Source organism: Triticum urartu, chromosome 2, assembly GCF_003073215.2.
Source record: "Triticum urartu cultivar G1812 chromosome 2, Tu2.1, whole genome shotgun sequence".
In the NCBI taxonomy this organism is placed as follows: Eukaryota; Viridiplantae; Streptophyta; class Magnoliopsida; order Poales; family Poaceae; genus Triticum; species Triticum urartu.
Window position 1 is genome coordinate 571,294,165 of NC_053023.1, and position 13,016 is coordinate 571,307,180.

The following is a 13,016-nucleotide window of genomic DNA, read 5'->3' on the forward strand; positions in this document are numbered from 1 at the left end:
ACCGCCGGAGCCGTGATCATACCGGAAAGCATTAGAATTCTTGAACTCCTGCATAGTGAAGCAATCCTTCCAAAGGTGGTTTGCTGGCACCTCCTTCGTTCCATGTCTTGGATAGGGCTGGCTCAGTAGATAATTTAGGCGGTCCGGTTTAGGGTTGGGTGCTCCATTGCGATTTGGCGGTTTACCCCTGCGTCGCTGGCCCTTGTCCTATGCGTTGGTGTTAGCCACAAAGTCCATGTTACCATTCGCTTTACGCTTGCCTCCACCACCATTGCCTGCCAAGTGATGCTGCTGTCCTTTGGAATTGTTATTCCTCTTTCCCTTCCCTGCCTTGCCGTCATCAGATTTGGGATCCTTGGTACTATCAGAATCAGCATACTTTACCAAAGCAGCCATGAGGGTCCCCATGTCAGTGCAATGGCGCTTCATCCGTCCCAATTTCAGATTTAGGGGCCCAAACCGGCAGTTGCCTTCTAGGGTTAAGACTGCGGTGTCAGCGTTGATGCGGTCTGATGAATGCAACACTTGTGAGACCCGGCGCACCCAATGAGTCGTCGATTCTCCTTCCTCCTGGACACAGGCAGCTAAGTCTACTATCGACATGGGTTGCTTACATGTATCCTTGAAATTACTGATAAACCAGGCTCGTAATTGGGCCCATGAACTGATAGAATTGGCCGGTAAGCTTTTTAACCAAGTGCGGGCCGTTCCTTCAAGCATCATGGTGAAGTACTTCGCACATGCCGCATCATCCACATCAAGCATCTCCATGGCCATCTCATAGCTCTCCACCCATGTCTCTGGGGGTTGATCCGCCGTGTAATTTGGTACCTTGCGCGAGCCCTTGAAATCCTTGGGCACGCGCACATTGCGTAAAGCGGGGACAAGGCAAGGCACCCCCAAAGAGCTAGAAGTAACACCGGGTTCGACCGAAATAGTTGGACGAACCGGCGTAAGATGCCGAGCCTGATACTGTGCGGCTAACTCGGCCTCCCTGCGCGCTCGGGCCCGGTCCCCCACTTCCTGAGTGTTATCAGCACCACCCGCCGGGTTGTTGCCGCGGGGTGCTCCACGTCTTTCATTACTTGACACTGCTGGTTCATCCATACGCCTGCTATAGATCCGGCTTGGACGAGGGGTCGAGTGGATCCGGTCGCGGGTGTAGGAGTACGCTTCCTGTTGGACCAAAGCTGTCCTAAGAAGCTCCTTGACCCGTCGTGTGTCTACCGCCTGCGGCGAGTCATCTTCAATCGGAATGGCCTCCAGCCGTGCAGCAGCGACAACGAGGTTGTCCATTGGGTTGGAGTAGTGACCCGGAGGTGTTGAAACAACCTGAGGTATAACAGTGTTTTGACGAGGCGGATTCATCGGACGGGGCTGAACCGGCGCACCGGTCCCCGGAGCTTCCGGCTGGTTTCCCTCTAGCGGATTGCTGGTTCCTGCTCCTGGGGTGTTGAAAAGGTCTCGGCCTAGAAAGCCGAAGGCAAACGGGATCGGTACTTCCTCTTCATGACTTCATGCGACGCGTTCTGGTCCAACATGAGCCTGTAGGCTTGTGCGTCTAATGCGGCCCGCTCCGTGGTCATCCTGGCACTCTCAGCTGCCAGGTCCACCTTGGCCTGGGTGATCTGTTCCTTCACCTTCACAATCTCTGCGTTGTGGACTTCCTGATCCGCCGGATTAGCTTCTGCCATAAGCACAGCCAATGCATCAAATAGATCTGATAGAACTTGAGCCGGCGGGCGTGAAGAGCTTCCTGCCCCGGTAGCTGTCGCCACTACTGAACCAGAGGTTATTGGCGCAGCGGTCGAAGAATGAAGCGCTGCTTGTGTGCCGGCCATGAATATTCCAACTCGGTTGGGTAGATCAGAGGGGTCCGGAATACTGTCGCCATCAGAACAGCCCCCAATCCGGCCATCTTGTAGCTGATATAGAGATTCGGTTTCTCCGGTTGATGACTCGTCGCCGGAATAAACAACAGTCTTGCCGCGAGATTCCGATCCATCCTCGTAACTTCCTCCATGGATGACTCCCACGAAGGCACGCTTCATGGCCGGTTTAACCCGGGCAAACTGCGCACGCTGAGCCGTTTCGACAAGGTCGGTGCAGATGTCCGGCTCAGGGCCCGGTTCACCGATCTTGCCGATGAAAACGTGTATGCCACCAAAGGGGACCCGGTACCCGTACTCAACTGAGCCGGCCTCGGGGCCCCAGCCTGCATCATCGATGTAGAGCTTGCCGCGACGACTCTTAGTCATCCGGCCCACAACATAGCCCTTGAGTCCTTCAAAGCGGCCCTCCAAGAACTTGAAACCATCGTGCGATAGCCCCACGGTGGGCGCCAACTGTCGTGGTTTTGTCATGGAAGATGTCCTGGAGAAAGGACTTAGTCGTGGAGCCATCGCGACGGGTTAGCTTGAAGGGGTTAAAGCAGACACAGGGACGCAAGAGAGTTTATACTAGTTCGGCCCCTTCGATGAAGGTAAAAGCCTACGTCTAGTTGTGATGGGATTGATGGGGTTTCGATGACTAGGGAGAAAACAAGCTTCGCCTATGTCTCGAGTTGTTGTCTGTTGTCTGAACCGCCTCCGGGTCGTCCCCTTATATACACGGGTGACGCCCGTCGGTTCACAGATTCCCAATACCGGCTCATAGATGTGTCTGGTTTGGTCTCTACTTATTCCTAACTTACAATACAAGTTACATACCAACGCCGGTTTACGGCTATAGGCCTTGAACCGACTATGGGCCTTGAGCCCTCATCTGCTTTCTTGGGTTTCAACATGGTTAACTACTGAAGAAGTTAACCCGGCCCAGATAGGCCGGTTTACGCCCAGTAGTGATATCCTCAACAGGTAGTACAAGAGTAGATCTACCACAAGATCAGAGAGGCTAAACCCTAGAAGCTAGCCTATGGTATGATTGTCTGTTATTGTGTCCTACGGACTAAAACCCTCCGGTTTATATAGACACCGGAGGGGGCTAGGGTTATACAAGGTCGGTTACAAAGGAGGAGATATCCATATCCGTACTGCCTAGCTTGCCTTCCACGCCAAGTAGAATCCCATCCGGACACAAGACGAAGTCTTCAATCTTGTATCTTCATAGTCCAATAGTCCGGCCAAAGGATATAATTCGGCTGTCCGGAGACCCGTAATTCCGGACTCCCTCAATCACCGTGCTGACCGACCATGAGGTCGCAGCGATATAGAGCAACAACGACTCCTTCTCGGCCGGGGCGGCCAGGACAGGTGCGGTGGAGAGCAGGTGCTTGAGATCCTGGAAGGCTTCATCCACCCGGCCGTTCCACTCGAACGGCGTCGTCTTCATCATCAGTTGATACAGGGGCAAGGCCCTCTCGCCCAACCGGCTGACCGAGGCCAAGCAGCCGATGAACTTCTAGACATCGCGCAGCCGAGCTGGCTTGCGCATGCGCTCGATGGCCTTGATCTTCTCCGGGTTCGCCTCAATGCCGCGCTCCGAGATGAGGAAGCCGAGTTGCTTTCCGGCCGGGACGCCGAAAACGCATTTCCTCGGGTTGAGCTTGACCTTGTATTCGTGCAGGTTGGCGAAGGTTTCCTTCAAATCGTCGAGGAGCGTGAGGTGCTGCTTGGTCTTCACCACGATGTCGTCCACGTAGACGTGGATGTTGTGGCCGAGTTGCGGCAGCAGGCATTTCTGCATGTAGCGCTAGAAGGTGGCGCCGATGTTCTTCAAACCGAATGACATGGTGACGTAGCAATATGCCCCGAAAGGCGTGATGAAGGACGTCTTCAAGGCGTTGGACGGGTCCAGCTTGATCTGATGATAGCCGGAGTAAGCATCCAGGAAGGATAGGAGCTCGTACCCGGTGGTGGAGTCGATGACTTGGTCGATCCGCGGGAGGGCGAATGGGTCTTTGGGGCAGGCCTTGTTCAGGTTGGTGTAATCGATACACATCCGCTAGGTCTTGTTCTTCTTCAGGACGAGGACTGGGTTGGCCGGCCACTCGGGGTGAAACACTTCCATGATGAAGCCGGCCGACAAGAGTTTGGCGACCTCTTCACTGATGGTCCTTCTCTTTCTCTTCGGAAAATCGTCACAGGGGTTGACGGACAGGCTTGGCGTCCTTGCGGACGTGGAGTTTGTGCTCGGCGTACTTCCTCGGGATACCCGGCATGTCCTTGGGGGTCCATGCAAAAATATCCTGATTCTCACGAAGGAAGTTGACAAGCTCGCCTTCCTATTTACTGTCGAGGCAGGTGCCTACGACAACGTACTTGCTGCAGCTGGGATTCTCCGGGTTCAGCTTCACCTTCTTAGTCTCTTTGGAGGGCTTGAACGCGACTTCGTCGGCCGGCTCCTCGGTCGGGATCCGGGTGGCCGACGCCTCCTGGGCCAAGGCGACGATCCGGTCGAGTTGGCGCCGCTCCCCGGCTACGAGCAGCGACTCGGCTAGCTTGGCGCCGTCTTGGGCACAGCCCAGGGACTTGTGGTAGTCGCCGGTGATGGTGATGAGGCCCTTTGGACCCAGCGGCTTCATCTTCAGGTAGGCGTAGTGGGGGGTGCCATGAACATGGCGAGCGCAGGCCTACCCAGCAGCGCGTGGTACGCGCTGGAAAGGTCCACTACCTCGAACCAGATCGGCTCGCGTTGGAAGTGGTTGCTGTCGCCATACAGGACGTCGAGCCGGATCCGGCCGATCGGAGAGCAGGAGAGGCCGGGAACGGTGAAGTGGAAGATCATCCGGGTCGGTTCCAGGTCCTTGGCCTTGAGGCCGAGCTTGGTCATGGTGTCGCGGTAGAGAATGTTGATGCTGCTGCTGCCGCCGTCGATGAGAACCCGGGAGAACTTGCACGTGCGCCGGGGAACGACTGTGGTGGGGTCGAGGACGAGAGCGTAACCACCCGGGTTCGGCATGACGACCAGGTGGTCTTCCCGGGTCCAGGTGACCGGGCGTTCATATACTCCGTCTTGGCTAGGACAACAGTGTTCACCTCCTGCCGAAGGAGGCGCTCGCTTCGGTCGTCGTCGCCGAGGCTGGTGAAGATGACATAGGTCGTGTTCTGGGCCGGGTATGGGTCGTTGCGCATCGCGCCGGCGGCCAGAGGCAGTGGCGGAGGCGGCTGCCCCGCTTCCGGAGCCGGAGCTGGAGGAGGCGGGATGTCGCCCCTGGCAATGCGCTTGGTGATGGGGCACTGTCGAAGCGTGTGCGTAGATGGCCTCGCACCGCTGTGGTGCTTGCAGGGAGCTTCAAGCATCTCCTCGAAACTCATGGCGGGCTGCCATGCCGTTTTGCCGGTGCTCCGACGTTTGGTGGTCGGGTCGGCCGTTGGCGCCTGCTCAGCGGCCGTGATGAGTCGGTTGTCATAGCACTGAGCCAGTTGATCGGCTTTGTTCTTGTTCTGCTGGTTGTGCTACTGCCGGCTTCCCTCACCGGTCGGCTTCGGAGGCGGCACCGGATTTGCCTTGCCGGCTTCATCCGGCGCCACCTGGATTTTCATGGCAGAGTCAGCATTGGCGTACTTGTCCGTCGTTACCATGAGCGCGACCATAGTGGCCGGCTCGGAGCGCAAGAGCTTGTGCTTGAGGAGGGTGCCGTCTCGGCACCCGTTGACGAAGTACTGGGTCGCTGGAACCTCGTGGAAGCCCTCGCAGCTGTTCTGGATCTCGGTCCAGTGTGGGAGGTACTCGCGGCCAGTTTTCGCCGGCCCTTGCACGCACATGGCGAGCTGACTGGGGCGGCCGGGTCGCTTGTAGGTGCCAGTGAAGTTGCGCATGAAAGCTTGCTCGAAATTGACCCATGTGTTGATGCTGCCTGCCGGTAGACTGTTCAACCAGGTGCGGGCCGACCCCTGGAGCAAGAGAGGCACATAGCGCACGGCGAGGCGGTGGTTGCCGCCGGCGATGCCGATGGCGGTGGTGTAGTCGGTGAGCCAGTCCTCCGGCTTCACAGTGCCATTGTACTTGGGGGTGTCCCGGGGGAGCGTAAACCCTTTGGTGAAAGGCTCGCCCCGGATGCGTGGCCCGAAGCACGCCGGTCCGACGAGGCCGGTCTCCTCCAGCTCCTAGGAGAGGGCGAGTCGGTCGAGACGGTGACGAGCGTCGGTGTTGTTGATGTCGCGTGGACCCAGCCGGTCGGTGACTGCGCCGCGGGGGGCCGGCTGGCCTGCAGCCGGACATCGGCCGGGTTGGAGCAGGGGATCGAGGCGGCGCTGGTACTTGGAGGCCGGCTCGTCCGCCAAGCTGCCAGCAGCCGTTAGGGCGGGATTGCGCTGGGTCCGGGTGCGGCTGGAGTGCGCCTCGCCGGCTGGCGAAGACACCGTGTGCTGGATATCGCCGGGTCCTGCGACACGAACGGACCCAGATCCGCCGGCTTGGCGAGTTGGTTGAGGCGGTCCTGCTGCGTGTTAGCCGCAGCGAGGAGGTCGTTCACCCTCTTGAGGCGGTCCTGCAGCTCTTCGCCCGCGAGCTGATCTATGCCGGTCGTGGCCGCCTGGGCGGCGCGCATGTTCTTCGCGGGAGTCTCGTAGACGGGAGGGAGGGCACCGAAGGCGCGTCCGATCGCACCACCCCGGGCTCGCACATCGGTGACCCGGCTTGGCTCGGGGGCGGGAGGCGTGAAGTCGTAGGCTGTGTTGCACTCTAGCTGGGCGGAGTCGAGGCGACGGTGTGTGGCGGCGAGTGTCTTGGTGAGGTCCAGCAGGCGCTGGCGATCGTTGTTGAGGCGAGTCCGGACCTCGGCGATGTTGGAGGCGTCGATGTCGGTGCCGATGGGAACGCGGAGGCTCAATATCGTGGCGCGCAATGGGTTGGGCGAGCCGGCCCTATCCGCTGCGGCCTTAGCTTCGGCGGCCTTCCTTGTCGCGCTTGACGATGAGGAGGCGTCGATGACGAAAACCTCCACGCAGAGGTCCAACGCGCCGGCGGGAGCGACGTCGCTGATGGAGAGCAGGGAGTCGGAAAAGCTAAGTACCTCGCGGGGGTACTCGTCGTCCATTGGCGTGTCGGAGATGCGCAGCGTGGCGAAGGAGTTAGCGAGCGCGTCGATGATGTTGTCCGCCAGCGTGACGGGCTCGTCGGAGTCGGAGAGGATCCCCGTCTGAAGCATGCTGACGGCCAGGACCTCGAGCTGCCCCACGGTGGGCGCCAACTGTTGTGGTGGGCGCACGGCAGATGCCATGGGATGCCTAAAGAGAGGAGGAGGCTCGAGGGCACTGGTGGGATCCAGAGGCGAGGTCGGCATGAGCGAGCGCGAGACACAAGACATACCCAGGTTCGGGGCTCTCCGGAGAGATAACACCCCTAGTCCTGCCGAGTGTGGTTTATATGTAACAGTACAAAGTTGCTCCTAGAGCTGTATGGATGGAGAAGGAGGTCTGGCCAAGGCTTAGGCTGCTCCCTCTCCTCAGGTGTTGCTTTGTGTGTCATCGATTGTGTGAATGAAGTGGGTTCTGCCCATATGCGAGGGGGCTCCTCGGGGGGGGGGGGGGTTATAGGTCAACCCCCAGGGGTACAAGGGTAATATTACAAGGCCGTAGGGCCGGCTTGTCAGTGTCTAGGAACCCCGTTCCAGGACCCGCCGGGTGCCAGGGCTCGCCGGGTTCTCTGGACGCGGGCCCCATGCGCCTAGGGGGCACTATGTGCCGTCTTGTCCATCATCAGGGCATGGCAGGGTTGAGTCGGCTACAGTGGCGCTCCGTCAGGTCGCCGCTTGTGGGCGTCATTGGTCACGCTGGGACACTGTTGCCATGCCCGGCCTAGTCAGTGGGTAGGCATAGGGCACTGTAGCCATGCCGGCCCTAGTCAGCGGGTAGGTAGAGGGCACTGTTGGCTCGTCCGGCTGACCAGAGGCATGGGCGGGGTACAGTGGCATTGATCATTAGCTGGTGGAGACTCGTCCCATCGTATGGCTGGGATGGGACGGCCTCTCACCCTTGGTCGGGTTTGGAGAACACGCCAAGGGCGGTGCTGGCTTGCTGGAGAAGTCTTGAGCTTGGTTGTTGGGGCCGAGTCGAGGAGCCTGACCGGGTCGGCCTGCTTGGCCGGATCGACCGACCTGGCCGAGTCGAGCAACTCGGCCAAGGTCGAGCCAGATTGAGGGGCGATGCTGGCCCCGTTGTTTTCGAAAAGGATCTGGGTTCCGTTGCCTGCCTGGGTGTAATGCCCCGGATACAACTTTCCATATTTGTAACTCCGACTCTTGCCTTTTCCGGAGTTGCGATATGAGATTCCCTTCGTGGTTGGGTTTTGTCTTCGTTTTGCTTTTTGTCCTTGTCGTGCATTTCATATCATGTCATCATGTGCATCTCATTTGCATACGTGTTCGTCTCATGCATCCGAGCATTTTCCCCATTGTCCGTTTTGCAATCCGACACTCCTATGTCCTCCGGTGTTCCCCCTTTTGTCTCTTTTCATGAGCGGGTGTTAAACGTTCTCGGAATGGACCGAGATTTGACAAGCGGCCTTGGTACACCACTGGTAGACCGCCTGTCAAGATTCGTGCCATTTGGAGTCCGTTTGATACTGCAATGGCTAACCGGGAAACCGTAAAGGCCCCGTGTGTGTTACAGCCCAACACTCCTCCAAAACGGCCCAATAACACTTCCAAACCTCTTCCATGTCCTCCGCCGTCGGATCACGATTGCGTGGGAGAAAACTACACCTCATTTGGACACTCCTACCTCCTCCTAGCTATATATATGTGATCCCCTCCGATTTTCGCGCAGTCAAACCCTAAAAATCCCCTCCTCGCGCCGACAGACACGTCCGCTCGCGCCGGACAAAATCGCGCGGCCGCCCCGAGCCACTCACCGCCCGCCACCTGTCCCTGGCCGCCGCCCCGCCGCCAGGCCCTCTCGGGCCCTTCGCCGGCCCTCTCGGCCCAGGCCGTGTGCGCTGCCGCCGCTTGCCCCGCTCCGCGCCTCCCATCGCCAAGCCGCCGCTTGCCTTCGCCGGCCGCCGCCTTCGCCGCCAGCTCTGACGCCAGCGGCCGCCGCTGACCTCATGGGCCGCGCCGCTCCGTCTCCGGTCGCCTTCGCCCCGCCGCCTCTCCTCTTTCCCGACCAGATCCGGCGAGGATCCGGCCGGATCTCGCCGCCCCGACATGCCCGCATCTCCCCGTCGTCTCCCTCCTCTCCGGCGGCTCCTTCGGCGATCTCCGGTGATCGTCGACGTCCGTGCCGAAGAACCCTGGATCTGTTTCGCAGGGTAAAATATCCACCAAGTCTTTATCTCTACCACTTTTTCATGTCATGTTCGTCATGCCATAACTTTGTGCTCATAGCTCCGTTTTGTGCGTGTGTTATACCAAAATGTTCATTGGGAGATGCTCTTCGTTTCATTCCATTGTGGCATTCTTGTTTGAGTTCATCTTGATGCCCAAATCACTGATGCAAGAGTGCTATAAAATGTTTGCTCCTGTTACTTATCAGTTTAGGGTGATTTGTCATTTTTGCCACATTTTGTTGTGTGTTGCATATGGGCATGAGTCCTACATGTGTTTTGATCTATACCATGCCATCTTTATAGGGTTCTATGCCATGTATTTTAGTGATCTATGTGGTGACTAGCACAAGCATGCAAAGTAGCCTTCGTGTTATTGCTGATTTCAGGATCTTAGAATTTCACTAAGTTTTTGCTCTGTTGTTATTTTTATGCCACGTATTCATGTTGCTACAGTGAGATCCATGCTTGTTTTGAGTATCTTCAGTAAGGATGATTTGGACATATGGTTGTGCTCTATCCATCCATGCCCCGTTTGCAATTATGGAGTGCTCTAGCATGTCTTAATCCTGCTCTACTTTTGCTATAAAATGTTCCTGGCAGATTGTTTACGTGTTAAAATTTTTTGCCATGGTTGTTCTAGTTGATCCAAGCATGCTATAAACTTATTATTGCCATGGTTAGTCTTATGATCATGTCTTCTTGCTATTGCTATGCTTAGTTTGTCCTGCAAGGCTTTGTGGTGAGTGAATCGAGCTCGCAAAGATGCCTTCATAATTTTGTTTATGCCATGATCAGTTTTCTGCTAAGTCTGAATCTGTTAACGAAACTTGCTATGTTTACATGGGTGCCATCATATTTTCTGTGCCTTTTTGGCTCACCATCAGTAAGGGACTTTTGTTCTATGATTTGAGTAGATTCAGTCCATGCTTTTGTTTGCTATGGTATGATCCTGTAGCATGTTGTTTTCTTGCTCTAAACATGGCTTCCTGATGTTAATTCCTGGCATGCTAGTATTTTCACTAAGTCTGTGATGCTGATATCTTTTGCACTTTTGCCATGCTTGTTTGAACCTGTTCTAGTGTGCTTTAGCCGTAGCTCAGTGTTCATCTTTTGTCAAGCATCTTGAGTAGTTCACTGCCATATGCTTTTTTTCTATGTTGGAGTACAGTAGCTTAGTTTCTTGTTGCATTCTAGATGGCATCGTGCTGTTAATCGCATAATTGTGCCATTATTGTTTTGCTTGCCGTTTGCAAACAGTGCATCCGATTCCGGTGATCTTTATATCGATTTCGACCGAAATCATCTCATCTTTCTAGCGACAGACTTGGTTTGCCAAGTTGATGCCTTGATCAAACTTTCCCTTCCGGAGCACGCGTATGCATTGCATATCACATCTCGCATATCATGCCATGTTTTGCATCATGTTGCTTGCGCATTGCACCGTTATTGATTGTTGGTCCTTTGCTTGTGTTCTTGCTTTGGGTAGAGCCGGGAGACGAGTACGTGATCGAGGAACCCATTGAGTACGCTTACGAGGATCTAGCTTTCGTCAACTCGGAGAACTTTGCAGGCAAGATGACCATACCCTCGGAATCACTTCCATCTTTGCTAGTTGCTCGCTCTTTTGCTATGCCGCGATACCTACCACTTGCTTTATCATGCCTCCCATATTGCGTTGTCAAGCCTCTAACCCACCTTTCCTAGCAAACCGTTTTTTGGCTACGTTACCGCTATGCTCAACCCCTCTTATAGCGTTGCTTTTGCAGGTGAAGATGAAGTTTGTTCCATGTTGGAACATGGATATTGTTGGGATGTCATTATTATATCTTATTTACTTTAATGCATCTATATACTTGGTAAAGGGTGGAAGGCTCGGCCTTATGCCTGGTGTTTTGTTCCACTCTTGCCGCCCTAGTTTCCATCATACCGGTGTGATGTTCCTTGATTTTGCGTTCCTTACGCTGTTGGGTGTTATGGGAACCCCTTGACAGTTTGCTTTGAATAAAACTCCTCTAGCAAGGCCCAACCTTGGTTTTAACATTCTCCACCTAAGCCTTTTTCCCTTGGGTTCTGCAGACTCAAGGGTCATCTTTATTTTAAATCCCCGGGCCAGTGCTCCTCCGAGTGTTGGTCCAAACTGGGCGATGTCCGGCGCCCCCTGGGCAACCAGGGTCTATGCCAACCCGATGTCTTGCCCATCCGGTGTGCCCTGAGAACGAGATACGTGCGACTCCTATCAAGATTTGTCGGCACATCGGGTGGCTTTGCTGGTCTTGTTTTACCATTGTCGAAATGTCTTGTTACCGGGATTCCGAGGCTGATCGGGCCTTCCCGCTAGAAGGAATATCCTTCGTTGACCGTGAGAGCTTGTGATGGGCTAAGTTGGGACACCCCTGCAGGGTTTTGAACTTTCTAAAGCCGTGCCCGCGGTTATGGGCATATGGGAATTTTTTAATGTCCGTTTGTAGATAACTTGACTCTTAACTTAATTAAAATGAATCAACCACGTGTGTAGCCGTGATGGTCTCTTTTCAGCAGAGTCCGGGAAGAGAACACGGTCTCGTGTTATGCTTGAACGTAAGTAGTTTCGGGATCACTTCTTGATCACTTATTAGCTTCCCGACCGTGATTTGCTTCTCTTCTCGCTCTCATTTGCGTAAGTTAGCCACAATATATGCTAGTGTCTGCAGCTCCACCTCACTACCCCCTTTTCCTACCCATAAGCTTAAATAGTTTTGATCGCGAGGGTGTGAGATTGCTGAGTCCTCGTGGCTCACAGATACTTCCAAATAGTTGCAGGTGCTGATGATACCAGCGCAGGTGATGCACCCAGCTCAAGTGGGAGCTCGGTGAAGATCTTGTTCGTTGTGTTGTTTCGTTTCCTGCTGATCAGTAGAGGAGCCCAGTTGGGTCGATCGGGGATCTAGCATTTGGGGTTATCTTTCTTTTATTTGGTTCCGTAGTTGGACCTTGATTGTATTCTGGATGATGTATGCTATATTAATGTATTGCGTGAAGTGGGGATTGTAAGCCAACTCTTTATCCCTTCCTTATTCAGTAAATGGGATGTGTAAAGATTACCCCTCTTGCGACATGCCTACCATGCGGTTATGCCTCTAAGTCGTTCCCCGACACGTGGGAGATATAGCCGCATCGTGGGTGTTACAAGTTGGTAATCAGACCCATCCCCGACTTAGGAGCCCCCTGCTTGATCGAATCGCTGGCGTTGTTGAGTCTAGAACAAAATGTTTTGAGTCTTAGGATTATATATATCGGAGAGTAGGATTCTTTTTACTCCTCAGTCCCTTCGTCACTCTGGTGAGGCCTTCTGACGTAGAGTTTTGACTCTTCTCTCCTCAAATTTCACGAAAAAAAATTTAGGATCACGCGGGTATATTGGAATCGTTCCTATGGTTTTGTGACGAGAGCATTGTTCTTGGTGCCTCCTGACATTTAGGGGTTGTGGCAGTGTCCCGGGGAGTTGAGATCCGAGGTGTTGTCGTCACAATTTTATCATTGCAGTTCTGGAATACCTGAGTTCGCCGACATTGAAAATCTCCTTTATGTAGTTGTTGGTGAGATAACCTCGACGCCACCCAGTACTGGGGCGGGAGTTCGTGAGTATTGCAGTAACTTGTATAACGGATGCTTTTCAAAGGTTGAGGTAAATGATTTCCGAAGGTTTCTTGGTTATGTGTTGAAGGATGGATTCAGCTGGATGTAGGAATTGCTAGTTTGGGTGAGATATTATTCTTCCCCTGTATCCCCAACACCTGATTGCATAACCAGAAAGTTTCGGGAGTTTATAA